Raw genomic sequence first — 17141 nt, 5'->3', positions numbered from 1 at the left:
CCCTATTAAATCAAGCAAAATGAGTGATTTTGTGAGATTGAAAGACTTTGTACCACAGGAAAAGACTGAACTTTATAATGACATTTTGAACTGGCCAGTGACAACAGCAGTTCTCAGACAAGATGACGACTAGCCTCATATAGTGTGTTCATTTCCTCAAGAAAGCCAATTTTGTATGCTACACAATACTATACTATTGTATATTAGCTGATGTTATACTGCCAGCATTCGATTGTAAGATGTTTAGTTGATTCTGTACCATTAAAGTAGTCCCCACCCGGAGATCCGATTGGGGGACTATTTTACCTCTGGATAATTTTACCTTAATGGTACTCATTTCATATTGAAGTGAAAATGGCAAGTTGTAGCCGATTTAAGTGAACACCATATTTTAACGTTTTGGTGGCTACTTCATTCACACACAACCCCCAGAATGTCTGGAGGACCACACCTGCTGTTGGTCGACGGGTCCATTGGACCTAGCTGGGAGATCTGTGCTTCAGTGGCTGACCATGACAATATCTTTGAAAAATATTGGAGTGCAAGAGGTCAAATTACTTTCTTGTCAAACTCCTGGCATTAGAAAACAACTACTATTGTATATTATTTTTCACAAGTGGTTGATTTAACTTTATTGTAATAAATAACTTCATTGTTCATTCAATAAAAATAAAATGTAATTGTTTCATGCATTAAATCTTCAATTTTTATTGAAAGGGCATCATTTTCAAAAATTCAAAAATCAATAAAAAAAAAGTAATAATTAATGCAACAATACAAATTATTCCCAAAATGTAAGGTACATGATGATGAAACAGAAAAATAATAAAACACATATTTTATAAACGTCTGTTTCAATTAATATAGTTTTTTGCTGTTTTCTTAATATTTACGTTAGGTGACTGATGCCCTTTCAAACAAAAGAGATTCATATAGGGACTACAAAGTGACATGTCACCTCCAGGTGACATTGGTCAGATACATTAAACATCTGAACTCATTATATTAGTATAGTTATGTTATTTATTTTTCTTTTATAGTCTCACTGTGTATGAAATACTGGAGATGATGGACGAAGATACAGTTGGAGCATCGTCTGTAAGTGATATTACCATATTTCTACCAGCTGATGGACCAGTTATCGATGAGGAAAGTGGTGACGAAACAAAAAGTGACATCAACCATCTTCCAGGAAGAATACTCATCTACATTTGAAGTCAACATTACTTCTGCCAATGACATACTAATAGATAATGATGAAGGAAATAACCCGAGACCATCAGCGATTGACCAGTTTCAATAGACAAAAACAAACTACCGAATTCAGATCGAATATACATGGAAGAAATAATTATGGTCTACGAAAGAAAACACAGTATTATTCTAACATTTCTCGCGATGAAAGACAATCTATTTCTAGTATTAGTCAGACCTCGGCAGAGAAAAAAAAAAAAAAACAAAATAATCTACTTCTAATATTTCTTTTCATAATAAAGAGTGGTCTGACAAAGAAAAAATCTTTACTTGTAAATCTGGAAGAGGCGACGTAGATGAAACATTTGCAGATTATAATGAACCGAAACTTACTCCTGTCTAATGTTTCGAGCTCTTGTTCAGTAAATAAATACTTGCTGTCATGACATGTGTGAAATGTCAAAATTGTATGTCCTCCAAAGGAATCAGTCTATTGAATTGGACAAAAATTATATAAAAAGTTTACATTGCCATTCTCTTATTGACGGGCTACATGTCTCCCCAAAGCATAAGAATGTTTTGGGAAACAAAATCAGATGTACACAATGAACTTGTATCCAATACCATGACGAGAAGTAGGTTTACAAAAATCCACAAATATTTACATCTTTCGGACAATTTCAATCTTCCTCCTAATGATGAATTTGGTAAAGTCCGAAGATACTTCAAGATTCTAAATGATAATTTTGGCCAAGAGTTTGAAAAGGTATGGTCGAGTCACAAATCTATTCATGAAACAATGGTTCCCTATTATGAGAGACATAGTGTCAATCAGCATATTCATGGAAAGCCATTGAGTTTTGGATATAAACTATGGTCAGCAGCTACACATCTTGGCTATCTCGCTGTGTTTGAACCATACCAAGGAGCTAAACAGGCCAAGCAGAATATGGGTTAGTAGCTGCTGTTGTGTTGGAACTTGAAAGCAGATTACCGGCAGCTTTTTCACCTTAGTTTTTACTTTGACAATTTCTTCACAAGTCCCGAGTTGTTGTCAGTTCTTACTGAACACAAATGGAGGAACAGGAACCATTAGAGAAAAACCCATGGGAAGTGTGTGGTTGAAAAATGATGCTAAGCACATGAAAAAGCGCAATCGTGGTGCAATATCTTTCACTGTGACACAGGATGATGTTGTTCGATGGCATGATAATAATACTGTCACTCTTGCTTCAAACTGCCACAATGTAACTCCAATTCTGAAAGATCGAGTTAGTGTTATTGCAGGGAAACGAAGCAAAATTCAAGTAGTTATTGAATAGTACATCAAATACATGGGAGGAGTAAGTAGGTAGATTTGACGAAAATGTTCATTCCTTGAAAGTGAGCTTTCATGGAACGAAATGGTGGTACCCACTTTTTGCATTTGGTCTCGATGCAGCCTGTCATAATGCGTGGTTAGTATCAAGAAGAAATGCAATACAAAAAGACTTGACGTATTGTGAATTCCGGTGAAATATCGTGCAAGTATGTTGTGGTCTCTATGGAAAAGATCCATACAGACATCCAGTCAGTGATTCAGTCTCATCCAGTAGTATTATTACATATATGCTATTTTAAATACGTATTCTCCACTGAATAAAATATGATATTGCAGTCATTAAATGGTCAATTCCACGATAGGTTGGACATTGAAGTTAAAATTAAATTTCGTGTTCAGTATATGTTCTTTATATCATTTTCTTCAGGAAAGTTCATATTTTTAGAAATTAGCAGAAAAGTTCGATTTTATTTAATTCATCTTTGTTTTACATACATCCAAAGTGAATATTTTTAGTGTGTACTTTTGATCTGTCAAATTTACTTTGGCAGTTTGTTTCCAAACTAAAACTTAAAATTAATAAACAAGGCTGTTCTCTGTTGTAATTCTATTAACAGAAAGAGAAGACTTTAAAATCAGTATCAATTTACTTTTATGAATATCAGTGAGTTTAAAAATTTGCTATTTTTAAAATAAGTGTTTTTATGTAACACCTGTCACAGAATATGCTTAAAGTTACTCTCTTGCTCTCAGTTTTTGTCCTGAAGGCACCAATTTTTGATAGCTAAGTCAAAATATGATGCCAAAAGTACAGTATATTTTAAATTTTTTTTAAACTAAAAATAACAAGTGTTTTAATGTGATGGGTGTTACAAAAGTAGAGCACAGAGAACACAGGAATTCTGTATTTTGATTTATTGCAGGTAGTTCCCACAACACATAAAATAGGTTTCGAATATTGGTAAATCTGAAGTTCAAGTTATCAACAGTCGTCAATACCCGTTTCCTCCAAAAGCTTACTTGTCTGAAAGATTTCCCACCAAAGTTACATTAAGTTGAATGTTTGGTCGAAAGTTCTGATTTACATAAAAATTATAGGCTACAAAGGTAAATGTAGGCCCACTTATGTTCTATTTTAGTTAGTCATAGTACTTTTCTATTCTGTAACATTATTTCTTGTTTACTTAACAAAGAATGAATTACTGAAGATATTTTTTTTTAGTAGATTATTTTACAACGCTTTATCAACAGCTTAGGTTATTTAGCGTCTGAATGAGATGAAGGTGATAATGCCGGTGAAATGAGTCCGGGGTCCAGCATCGAAAGTTACCCAGCATTTTCTCATATTGGGTTGAGGGAAAACCTCGGAAAAAACCTCAACCAGGTAACTTGCCCCGACCGGGAATGAACCCGGGTCACCTGGTTTCGCCGCCAGACTCGCTAACCGCTGAAGATATTAACCACTAGCATAACTTAAAAATAAATGTAGATTAAGCTGCAGCATTTTTAGGATACACAAAGCTGCATGTTAACCATGCAATTATTAATTTTAACATTTTAAGATAGCTGGATACCGTATATATTTAATTGCAGAATGGGGAAATCAGCAGCTGAGAGGCAACCTGAATGGCGTAGGTGAAGAAAATTAAATAAAGATAAAGTAATTTTTTGTGCAGATGGAATTTTGTTCTCCAGATGAACACACAAGTTAGATTATACAAGTGAGTGTGCAAAAATGAAAAGAATACTAGCAGTTGATATGTTTTGTGTAGAAAAGTATTTTCAGTAAGAGTTCCAAGTTTAATTTTCATTTATCTCCAAACTCATTTTTATGACATCTCCCTTTACCCAACACAGATATGAAGACTATTTGCAGAAAGAGAGAGAGAGAGAGAGAGAGAGAGAGAGGGAGGGAAAAGCTTAGGAGAACAAAGAAGCTATCAAGAAAAGAATTTACTGCTCACAGTAAGAAAACAAAACTGAAAGTTTGAAACTAAAGGGCAAGAAAAGCTGCATTAATAAACACTAGTATTTTCAGTGATTCACCTGTGTACGAAATTCCAGTCACTAGGAAAGCTGTCCAAATAGTAAAAATTGAGACAGCTCTGAGTATGATGCTGCTTAAGTTGTGCATTTTGTTTTGTAATTACAGTTTTAGTATAATTTATTAAATTCCATTGTGAGAAATATAAATTTATATTTAGCATTTGGTGAAGTGAGTAGAGGCCTATATACTAAAAAGTAAATTTATGTTAGGAACAACAGTTTAATATCAAAAGCGAATCTGTTTTTCTAGCCACACTTTCGATTTTATGGCTGTATTTTTTTATTGTTTCTATTAAATATTTGTATTAATTTACTTTAGTGCGTCAGAAGTACAATTGTGAACCTGTTAACATCATATTTGTAATTTACTAAGTGAAAGTTAACTTCAAAAAAATTGCACACTTTGAAAACATATGTCTACCATTGATATTAGGCTACCAGTACTCTTAAGTCTATGTAATGAACTACAGAAAATGTATGTTCTATGATTTGAACACAAAAAAAAAAAAAAAGGTGAAATTTCTTCAGACAAGTAACACCTGTCACATTATTAAGTAACATCCATCACATAAGATTAATTAAATTGTAAGTGCAAGGCTTAATATTTTAATTACATCCATTATATCACTCGATTCCTTGAACTCTCCTCTTACTGAAAATTGGTAACACAATTCAAACTGTGAACTTCACAGAGTTATCAGTTAAACTGTATCATTAATTTATGCATGTCTTTTTCATGTTACACCCGTCACATTGTTTATTTCACTTATATCACCTGACAAATAATGGTTAGAAAAAAAACAATTAGTTGTGTCTGACAAGCAAGAAGTGGAGATTCATTGGAATACAAAATAACTAGTAATAATATTTTATTAATTATTGTATTCAAGTTAAATTTCGAAGAATCTCTTTCTGAAAGTAACACCCGTCACAGTGGAATTGACCAAATGTAACGATAAGATTTATTCCCCAATATCACCTACAGGTGACACCCCTACAGTCCGTTTATAAATATGATTTTCCATGAATTCTCAATAAACAAAACTTCTATAGGTTATAATTAAAATTATTTAGTCATTTATAAACAATTTCCACATCTGTGGAGTAATGGTCAGCGCGTCAGGCCGCGAAACCAGGTGGCCCGGGTCCGAATCCCGGTCGGGGCAAGTTATCTGGTTGAGGTTTTTTTCCGGGATTTCCCTCAACCCAATACGAGCAAATGCTGGGTAACTTTCGGTGTTGGACCCTGGACTCATTTCACCGGCATTATTACCTTCATATCATTCAGACGCTAAATAACCTAGATGTTGATACAGCATCGTAAAATAACCCAATAAAATAAATAAAAAATAAAAATATAAACAATTTGGGGTGTGCTTCCAAACAGGGGCAGCAGTATTTCCTCTAAGGTTAGACTCAGTTTAGGTGTGTGTGTGTGTGTATTACGGTAATCGAAAATTAGGGGCTAGAAAATATTGAGAATAGGACGCATGTTTATATGACATATTTTCGATTAATACACACACACACCTAAACTGGGCTCTAACCTTAGGGGAAATGCCGCTGCCCCTGTTCGGAAGCGCACCCACAATTTGTAAATCTGTAATGACAATAAATGGAACACAGTGGTCGTGTTTCCAGGCATTTCTACCTTTCATGTCATGACATAAATGTAAGTTGCAAAGTACACACCCTGTCAGAAGAAATTCAAGTAAGAAGTAGAATGGATACCCAGATAAGGTCAAAAAGATTAATTCAGGTAATAGAATTAAATGTCAGTTAGGCAAGAGTTTTGCACTGGGAGTACAAATGTTCAAAGGATCCAGAATGCATAATCTATGATCTGGGGGACATTGTAAAAATGATCACCCAGAGAGGTGAACAAGAAAGAAGTTTCAAATTTGAGAATCTGTAATATTTCATGCTAATGTTGTCACACTGTTGTTTGTTATATGTTAAATGTGTTGCTGTCTAACTAAATGCTTTGAGGACGCCAAGAAATCATGTTCTTGACCTCATTTTTCATAGTTTAATGCACAAGTCCCATACGTGACAGTTGATGTCCCAAACGTGACAACACAATTAAAGGTAAATTCTACTCCGTTGAAGAGCAAGAAGTTAATCTGAATGGTCTAGCCGATAAGCAAACTTCACAATGAAAACATAAAAAATTTGTCAAATTTTTAACATTGATAGTTTAGCTGAATTTTGATAGTAGTCTTACAAAAGCAATATGACAGTAGACTTCGAGTGTCCCATACGTGACAATAAAATCTTAATTAAGTAACCCTAGTAATAGGGCTTGCACTAAGAATCTAAATGCACTCAATCTCCTGAAGTGTCCTGTTAAGTCTCAACAAGCCAAATTATTTTGCAACTATTTTACTAACTGTTAGAGTAATTGTTTCAAAATAAAATTGTGAGCAACTGTCCCATACGTAACAGTGGAATGCTCCTTTTACAGAATTAGGCTAACATACGCCTGCTCCTTATAGTTCACTCAAAATATTTTATGGAGAAATTGCTGCTAGGCCTTTATTTATATCCTTACAAACCTATTGTACACAATAAAAGAAAGTCAATTTGCTGGGTCAATTTCGATTTATCAGGAAGCAAAATAATAAAAATGTCGCTAAAGACAAGAAATTGAAGATTACTGTAACTAATCCTGAAGTAATACCACAAGAATCACGAAAGCCTACAGTTGCAATGTTCAGGCTATTGACAGGCCAACTTCACAAGATAGGAATTTACAAAACACCAAATTGTAGGCCTATTCCGTGTAATTCAAATAAAGTAATGAATCTGGACTACCTCAACAAGTGCACAACTCTTTCCATGCATGAAAGGCCTACCATCCCTAAAATATAACTGAGTGTAAGAAAACCAATGGTTTATCGCCAAATGTTTAGGCATAAGAACATCATCTTCATAAGATAGGCAATTACAAAACACCAAATTGTAGGCCTATTCTGTGCACTTCAAATTTAAGCAAATGCAGAAGTAGTTCCCTTCCCAATTCGCTTATACACCTTCAAATGTCTTAACTCTCATACCAACATAACTTTGGTCACATTACGAAGGTTTCACCCTAGTGTAAACTAACAATATATGCCTTGCATATACGAATCTGTCATAGGTTAGGTTAGTTTAGGCTTTTGTTATACCTTGCATATACGAATCTCTGTAGGATTTTCAAAGCCTGGTGATTTTTGTTTAGTGATGTCAGTACTGGCTAACATAATGGCCGACGTGGAAACGAAGTTACAATATAGAAATGTTGTGTCTATTTCATTGTTGCGCTTCGCTGTATTCCAATTGTTATTTAATACAAGTTTTGCGTTCTTCACATTACCGTACATCGTATAGTGTGTTTTATGCCCCTACGTTAACTTACTTTCTTTCATTAGAAAATACAATGTTTGCACTTGGTCAATTCCACGATATGTTGGACACTGAAGTTAAAAATTAAATTTCGTGTTCAGTATATGTTCTTTATATCATTTTCTTCAGGAAAGTTCATATTTTCAGAAATTAACAGAAAAGTTAGATTTACTTAATTCATCTTTGTTTTATATACATCCAAAGTGAATATTTTTAGTGTGTACTTTTGATTTGTCAAATTTACTTTGGCAGTTTGTTGCCAAACCATAACTTAAAATTAATAAACAAGGCTGTTCTCTGTTGTAATTCTATTAACAGAAAGAGAAGACTTTAAAATCAGTGTCAATTTACTTTTATGAATGTCAGTGAGTCTAAAAATTTGCTATTTTTAAAATAAGTGTTTTTATGTAACACCTGTCACAGAATATGCTTAAAGTTACTCTCTTGCTCTCAGTTTTTGTCCTGAAGGCACCAATTTTTGAAAGCAAAGTCAAAATATGATGCCAAAAGTACTAAAAATAACAAGTGTTTTAATGTGATGGGTGTTACAAAATTAGAGTACGGAGAACACAGGAATTCTGTATTTTGATTTATTGCAGGTAGTTCCCACAACACATTATTAAATAGGTTTCAAATGTTGGTAAATCTGAAGTTTAAGTTATCAACAGTCGTTAATACCTGTTTCCTCCAAAATCTTACTTGTCTGAAAGATTTCCCACCAAATTTACATTAAGCTGAATGTTTGGTCGAAAGTTCTGATTTACATAAAAATTATAGGCTACAAAGGTAAATGTAGGCCCACTTATGTTCTATTTTAGTTAATCATAGTACTTTTCTATTCTGTAACATTATTTCTTGCTTACTTAACAAGGAATGAATTACTGACGATATTAATCACTAGCATAACCTAAAAATAAATGCAGATTAAGCTGCTGCATTTTTAGGATATACGAAGCTGCATGTTAACCATGAGATAGCTGGACACCGTATATAGTTAATTGCAGAATGGGGAAATCAGCAGCTGAGAGGCAACCTGAATGCCCTTGGCGAAGAAAATTAAATAAAGATACACTTCTGTGGTGTTCGAGTAAAGGGGGATAAGTAATTTTTTGTGCAGATGGAATTTTGTTCCCCAGATGAACACACAAGTTAAATTATACAAGTTAGTGTGCAAAAATGAAAAGAATACTAGCAGTTGTTGTGTTTTGTGTAGAAAAGTATTTTCAGTAAGAGTTCCAAGTTTAATTTTCATTTATCACCAAGCTCATTTTATGACATCTCCCTTTACCCAACACAGATATGAAGACTATTTGCAGAAAGAGAGAGAGAGAGAGAGAGAGAGAGAGAGAGAGAGAGGGAGGGAGGGAGGGAAAAGCTTAGGAGAACAAAGAAGCTATCAAGAAAAGAATTTACTGCTCACAGTAAGAAAACAAAACTGAAAGTTTGAAACTAAAGGGCAAGAAAAGCGGCATTAATAAACACTAGTATTTTCAGTGATTCACCTGTGTACGAAATTCCAGTCACTAGGAAAAGCTGTCCAAATAGTAAAAATTGAGACAGCTCTGAGTATGATGCTGCTTAAGTTGTGCATTTTGTTTTGTAATTACAGTTTTAGTATAATTTATTAAATTCCATTGTGAGAAATATAAATTTATATTTAGCATTTGTTGAAGTGAGCATATATACTAAAATGTAAATTTATGTTAGGAACAACAGTTTAATATCAAAAGCGAATCTGTACTTCTAGCCACACTATTTTGATTTTATGGCTGTATTTTTTATTGTTTCTATTAAATATTTGTATTAATTTACTTTAGTGCGTCAGATGTACAATTTTGAAGCTGTCAACATCATATTTGTAATTTACTAAGTGAAAGTTAACTTAAAAAAAATTGCACACTTTGAAAACATATGTCTACCATTGATATTAGGCTACCAGTACTCTTAAGTCTATGTAGTGAACTACAGAAAATATATGTTCTATGATTTGAACCAAAAAAAAAAACCAAATGTGAAATTTCTTCAGACAAGTAACATCCGTAACATTATTAAGTAACACCCGTCACATAAGGTTAATTAAATTGTAAGTGTAGGGCTTAATATTTTAATTACATCCATTATACTACTTGATTCCTTGAACTTTCCTCTCACTGAAAATAGGTAACACAATTAATTCAAACTGTGAACTTCACAGAGTTATCAGTTAAATTGTATCATTAATTTATGCATGTCTTTTTCATGTTACACCCGTCACATTGTTTATTTCACTTATATCACCTGACAAATAATGTTTAGAAAAAAAAATAATTAGTTGTGTCTGACAAGCAAGAAGTGGAGATTCATTGGAGTATAAAATAACTAATAAAAATATTTTATTAATTATTGTATTCCAATTAAATTTCGAAGAATCTCTTTCTGAAAGTAACACCCGTCACAGTGGAATTGACCACTTCCATTACCACGCATCTCTCATTCACACGTAATTTACTGTTATTGCAAGTTATCTTGAACCTTCTGAGCGTGGACAGAGGGGCAGAGGAAAGGAAGCGCGTAACGCGGGTGGAGCCAACTGAGTTGTTTGCGCATGCTCCGCATCATAATCTCTTGTCAAGAAACATAGAGCTGTTTCCTTCACTGCCCACCAGTAGTGTTACCATGGAGCAGCAACCACAGGGTAGTAATTATGGTGAAATCATACCATTGCGGAGAAAAAGTAACGCTGTTATCCATAGCCGAGAAAGAGAAATTATCGCAAATATAATAAAATTAAGCGTTGCGAGGAGGAAAAATTAAATATATATTTGCTGGAACCTCTTGCTAAGGAATATGAGAGAGCAGCTAAATACTCTGGCAAAAGTATTAGTTCCGTGAAGAGAATTAAAAATAATATTGAATTACAACCGAATGAACCTCACACTACTCCGGGAAAGAATAGGTATGTAATGTTTAGAAATTATTGCTATAATAGTTATGTACAATAGTGTGTGTATTGAGAGCGACATAATGAATTACTGTTGCAAGTTATTATTTTCTTATAGTTCTACTAAACATATTATTTCATTCCAGAATTAGACTTGTGTAATGTTGAAGTGGACGACTTAATTATTGTATTCCAATTAAATTTCGAAGAATCTCTTTCTGAAAGTAACACCCGTCACAGTGGAATTGACCACTTCCATTACCACGCATCTCTCATTCACACGTAATTTACTGTTATTGCAAGTTATCTTGAACCTTCTGAGCGTGGACAGAGGGGCAGAGGAAAGGAAGCGCGTAACGCGGGTGGAGCCAACTGAGTTGTTTGCGCATGCTCCGCATCATAATCTCTTGTCAAGAAACATAGAGCTGTTTCCTTCACTGCCCACCAGTAGTGTTACCATGGAGCAGCAACCACAGGGTAGTAATTATGGTGAAATCATACCACTGCAGAGAAAAAGTAACGCTGTTATCCATAGCCGAGAAAGAGAAATTATCGCAAATATAATAAAATTAAGCGTTGCGAGGAGGAAAAATTAAATATATATTTGCTGGAACCTCTTGCTAAGGAATATGAGAGAGCAGCTAAATACTCTGGCAAAAGTATTAGTTCCGTGAAGAGAATTAAAAATAATATTGAATTACAACCGAATGAACCTCACACTACTCCGGGAAAGAATAGGTATGTAATGTTTAGAAATTATTGCTATAATAGTTATGTACAATAGTGTGTGTATTGAGAGCGACATAATGAATTACTGTTGCAAGTTATTATTTTCTTATAGTTCTACTAAACATATTATTTCATTCCAGAATTAGACTTGTGTAATGTTGAAGTGGACGACTTAATTATTGTATTCCAATTAAATTTCGAAGAATCTCTTTCTGAAAGTAACACCCGTCACAGTGGAATTGACCACTTCCATTACCACGCATCTCTCATTCACACGTAATTTACTGTTATTGCAAGTTATCTTGAACCTTCTGAGCGTGGACAGAGGGGCAGAGGAAAGGAAGCGCGTAACGCGGGTGGAGCCAACTGAGTTGTTTGCGCATGCTCCGCATCATAATCTCTTGTCAAGAAACATAGAGCTGTTTCCTTCACTGCCCACCAGTAGTGTTACCATGGAGCAGCAACCACAGGGTAGTAATTATGGTGAAATCATACCACTGCAGAGAAAAAGTAACGCTGTTATCCATAGCCGAGAAAGAGAAATTATCGCAAATATAATAAAATTAAGCGTTGCGAGGAGGAAAAATTAAATATATATTTGCTGGAACCTCTTGCTAAGGAATATGAGAGAGCAGCTAAATACTCTGGCAAAAGTATTAGTTCCGTGAAGAGAATTAAAAATAATATTGAATTACAACCGAATGAACCTCACACTACTCCGGGAAAGAATAGGTATGTAATGTTTAGAAATTATTGCTATAATAGTTATGTACAATAGTGTGTGTATTGAGAGCGACATAATGAATTACTGTTGCAAGTTATTATTTTCTTATAGTTCTACTAAACATATTATTTCATTCCAGAATTAGACTTGTGTAATGTTGAAGTGGACGACTTCGATCAACATGTTATTCGGGATACAATCAAAGAATTCTATCGTGTTCAGAAAGTAGTACCTATGATTAAGTAGATAATTCCGAATGGATGATGCCATTGGCGAAATAATTAATTTTGAAACAAGCGATGATGGCAGCAATGATAGGGATATGGATTGTGTATAATTGTGAATTAATGTAAATTCAAATAATAAGCCTGTAAAATATTGTTATAAGAATATGTACATATTAGCTGATATAATGTATAGAAGTAGCTGTAGTAACTCCTCCATTGCCAGTCCCCAGCCCAGATGAGAGAGGAGTGTACACACGATTATATTTAAATACTTACTCATTACAGGTTAATTAAAACTTGCTACGAAACTATGTTCTCCTCTCAAAGCCGGAGTATCGAGAGAAGATGATGTCTGTATTGAACCAAGTTCTTTTACAGTAGAGAGCCGTAAGGTAAAAGAACCAACGTTTTTTTAAAAGAGTCACGTTACCCGAGGGAGGGGCATCCTTGCCGTGTCGTTACGTTGATGAGTACATGCCGTACCAAGCAGTTCCAAAGACAGACTTAGGGGATGTAAGGTTCAAGATAACTTGCAATGACAGTACTAGGCCTACATTTCCGAACAATTTTCTTCGCTTGAAATATTTCCCTATAAAATCCTTAACTTTCAAAATTCATCTCCGCAAGACCCGAAATCCCTTACAAATTCAACCATTTTCACTTCTAGAATCACTGGAACTACCTCAACGTCCATTTCTCCATTCAGATAAAGTAATGAATCTGAATCTGGACTATCTCTCAGAAGCACAACCCTCTTCTTGCATGATAAACCTATGGTTTATCGCTATATGTTTAGGCATAAGAACATCATAATTTATTCTGGCAATTCATGGCTATTATTTTGCAATTTGCTACATTACTTTTCCTTTTAGGAACATAAACATAATTTAACGATTTGGTTCCTGTATAATATCGAGGTATTCTGGTCCTACTCCGAAATTATCTTCCGTACTTTCCTTAAATTAAAAACTACACACACCGAAAGAAAATGTATTTAGGAGTCATACTGGCAGAGAAATAGAAAACTTTCCAAAGAAATCACACCCGGTTGTTACGCAGAAGATCAGTGTGAATATGATTGCGAATACTGCTAACTTAAATTTTCCAATACGACTTTTACAGGATTATTTTGATTACTTTAGTATCTTCATAACATTTATATTTCTTGAACATAATCCAAGTAGCTCTTTATCTCATTCTTTTCCTACAGAAAAGAAAATCGTAATCCATTTTAATTTACGACCTCCTCTTAACATTCATGCCGATATATCTGGACATTTTATAGTCAACATATTCTGATAGTTAACTACGTAAAGATTAATTTTTACTCCTACAGAATTTATCTGTTATAGTAATAGTGGCTGTTAGAGATTATAGTATTTTTCTTGTAGGCTTGTACAGGGAAGTCTTACACATGAATTACACATTCCCAATGTTTAAAATCTCACTTTAACTCGTGCACGTTGGCGATACATAACTACGTAGTAACATCTGAAAACCTTAAACACAAAACCATGAATATGGACTTTTGCTAAGAAAGGATAGTCTAAATCCTCCGTCATCTGAAATTTACACGGATACAAAGCATACAGAATCAATTCTACAGCCTCTGCAGGACTGTGCAATTATTCTTACTTTAGACACATCAACATTCGCTAATACGGCTTTAAAATTATTCCAAGTGATTCTTACTATATAACTAATATTAATGTAAGTTGTAAGCATGAACATAAAATCTTAATAAATCATATACCGGTAGCACGGACTGAGAAAAATGGGCCCTCGGAAGTGATACACAGAAAAACCAACACCAAGCAACATATACTCGTAATAACATTTAAATTATTACACACCCGGCATTAATGTAATTAATACTTTCTTAAAATTCTTTCTTCTATTTAAGTAACATTACCTTTCACTGCAATAATTCCAAATTACTACACTAACTTACACATAACGAATATACTACACGAATTTTATCTCTTGCGCATTTTGAAAATCACCTTCTCTTGTTTCTCATTTCAATAGCAGGGAGTGTCGCCAACAATTACTACCATCGAACATTACATTTCCCTTTCATGCTTTCGCAAAAACGTACATTTAATTAATAAAGAGAAAGAGCAACCAATGGGTATTTAGTTATTTAATCTTTGCTATATTGTGTCAAAGTCTTCTTCCTTTTCTCACAACGAAGAATATGGTATCGTTCACACATTTTTGCACATAATGAGCACATACAGTTGCCGCTGGGATCGTGGTAGCGATTGTTGCTGCAGGTGTTGTTGTGGAAGCACGGCCGACTTGATGCTCGCTTCGCTTCAAAGAGTTTGTAATACTTACTAGAGACACATACCCGTGAGTGGCAGGCAAGAAAAATGTCACAAATTGAATCGGCTAGCATCCGCCATTAAAGGGAGTGTTTGCGGCGCGAAATTCCAAAACAGTACCACAATACATTGATGTAGCCTCGTGATAGACACTGTTTTAAACATCTTCTACAAGGATGGATCGTGATGAAATAAACATGAATGGCAGAGGAGCGCTATATTTATTAAAGTATTATAATGATTCATCTTGGGCGATGTTCTAAAAATAAATTAAATCGCCCATATACACTCGGGATAAGTATGTGAAATATTGAATAATGGCAGTGTCAACATTAATTTTCAGTATTAGTAGTATTGTTTTAAGGACATAATAATGGATATTTACTGTAATATTTAAAATGATCTATATTTCAGTCCTTTCATGCAAAGAAAGAGGAAGGTATATGGTGCTTAGAAAATATTTAGTGGTGAAATATGAGACCATAAAAATTCTGGAAACTGATTTAAAACATAATGAGAATAAATTTTATCATACAATAATCTATTCAATGTGTAGTTGATGACCACCAAGTTAGAGATCAGACTTTTTAATAGAATTAATAGCAGTAACAGTAGGCCTAGTAGTAGTGGTAATAATAGACCTAGTAGTAGTGGTAATAGTACGCGTAGTAGTATTGGTAATAGGCCTAGTAGACCTAGTAGTAGTGGTAATAATAGGCCTAGTAGTATTATTAATAGGCCTAGTAGATCTAGTAGTAGTGGTAATAATAGGCCTAGTAGTCGTGGTAATAGTAGGCGTAGTAGCAGTGGTAATAATAGGCCTAATAGTATTAGTAATAGGCCTTGTAGTAGTGGTAATAATAGGCGTAGTAGCAGTGGTAATAATAGGCGTAGTAGTAGTGATAATAATAGACCTAGTAGTAGTGGTAATAATTGGCCTAGTAGTATTAGTAATAGGCCTAGTAGACCTAGTAGTAGTGGTAATAATAGGCCTAGTAGTAGTGGTAATAGTAGGCGTAGTAGCAGTGGTAATAATAGGCCTAGCTACGCCATCAGCTATGTTCTCACTAATTTCTTTGCATTTAATACAACCAAAAACTGGAAGTGCAATCTGTACAAAACGGAAATTGAATGATTAATTCATTTATTGTGAAACAAAACAGTTTTAGACAGATATAGTCTGAGGATTTTCTTATGCACTCTGCTATTATAATCCACTGTAATGTGATGGCACGTAACCCTTACATACATTGTTGAAACCAACCTTATAAACCTGATTAATGTGTTTCTGGAAAAACTTTATCCAAGAAATATTCCGACATTCTGTAAACACATTCAAAGGAGGAACTGCATTTGAAACATTCTTCCAAATATTAAGATATGCATGCTTTCCTGAGCATCCTACAATAGTAGCTATGTTCGAACAATTTTATTTGCGGCGCAGTATTTCACCATTTTCAAGTGTACTTATATTTATTCGTACTCCTCAATAAGCATGAACTGCTCGCACTCCCGGCGAAGCATCAACTCCCTTTAATGGCGGCCGAACAGCAGTTCAATTTTGTACGCGAAACTAGCGCCGTTGGTGTCTCTAGTTATATATTACAAACTCTTTGCTTCGCTTCTCTTTACCGGCCTTGACAATTCATTTCGATCTCTGTGTTAAAGCTGTAATCGAGAAAAATATTAAATTCCCGCCAGATGGCACTGAATCCCAAGGTTCACTGAGGAATATATGTATGGTTTCTTGTACGATTATAATTAGTAATATTGCGCTTCTTTCTACTGGTATGTGAGTTTATTGTGATATGATTCAAAATGCTGTATTGTTGTGTACTACTGTGTACTCCGAATAGAAGCAATATCATTCCACGAATTTCCGAGTGACAGGGAAAGATTATTATATTTCGTGGCCATAATATTGTACGAAATGAAAATATAAAAATTGGAGTTGTATCCTTTGAAGAAGTGGAAAAATTCAAATATTTTATTTTATTTTAGTAGGTTATATTACGACGCTTTATCAACATCTTAGGCTATTTAGCCTCTGAATGAGATGACGGTGATAATGCCGGTGAAGTGAATTCAAGGTCCAACACTGAAAGTTACCCGGCATTTGCTCATATTGGGTTGAGGGAAACCCACGGAAAAAACCTCAACCAGGTAACTTGTCCCGACCGGGAATCAAACCAGAGTCACCTGGTTTCGCGGCTAGACGCGCTAACCGTTACTCTGCAGGTGTGGACAAAAATTCAAATATCTTGGAAGA

General features: G+C 34.5%; 1 protein-coding gene across 1 annotated transcript in view; it reads right to left on the bottom strand.

Moving 5' to 3' along the window:
* The window catches only part of Impbeta11 (importin beta11), a 212103-nt gene extending 197532 nt beyond the window's left edge, over positions 1-14571 (bottom strand). The window contains exon 1 of the mRNA XM_069833446.1: positions 14458-14571. The gene's annotated coding sequence lies outside the window, so the exon portion shown is untranslated. The remainder of the gene's footprint in view (positions 1-14457) is intronic.
* Positions 14572-17141: the final 2570 nt, after the last annotated feature.

Source organism: Periplaneta americana, chromosome 8, assembly GCF_040183065.1.
Source record: "Periplaneta americana isolate PAMFEO1 chromosome 8, P.americana_PAMFEO1_priV1, whole genome shotgun sequence".
Classification (NCBI taxonomy): domain Eukaryota; kingdom Metazoa; phylum Arthropoda; class Insecta; order Blattodea; family Blattidae; genus Periplaneta; species Periplaneta americana.
This window is presented reverse-complemented; position numbering and strand designations above follow the sequence as displayed.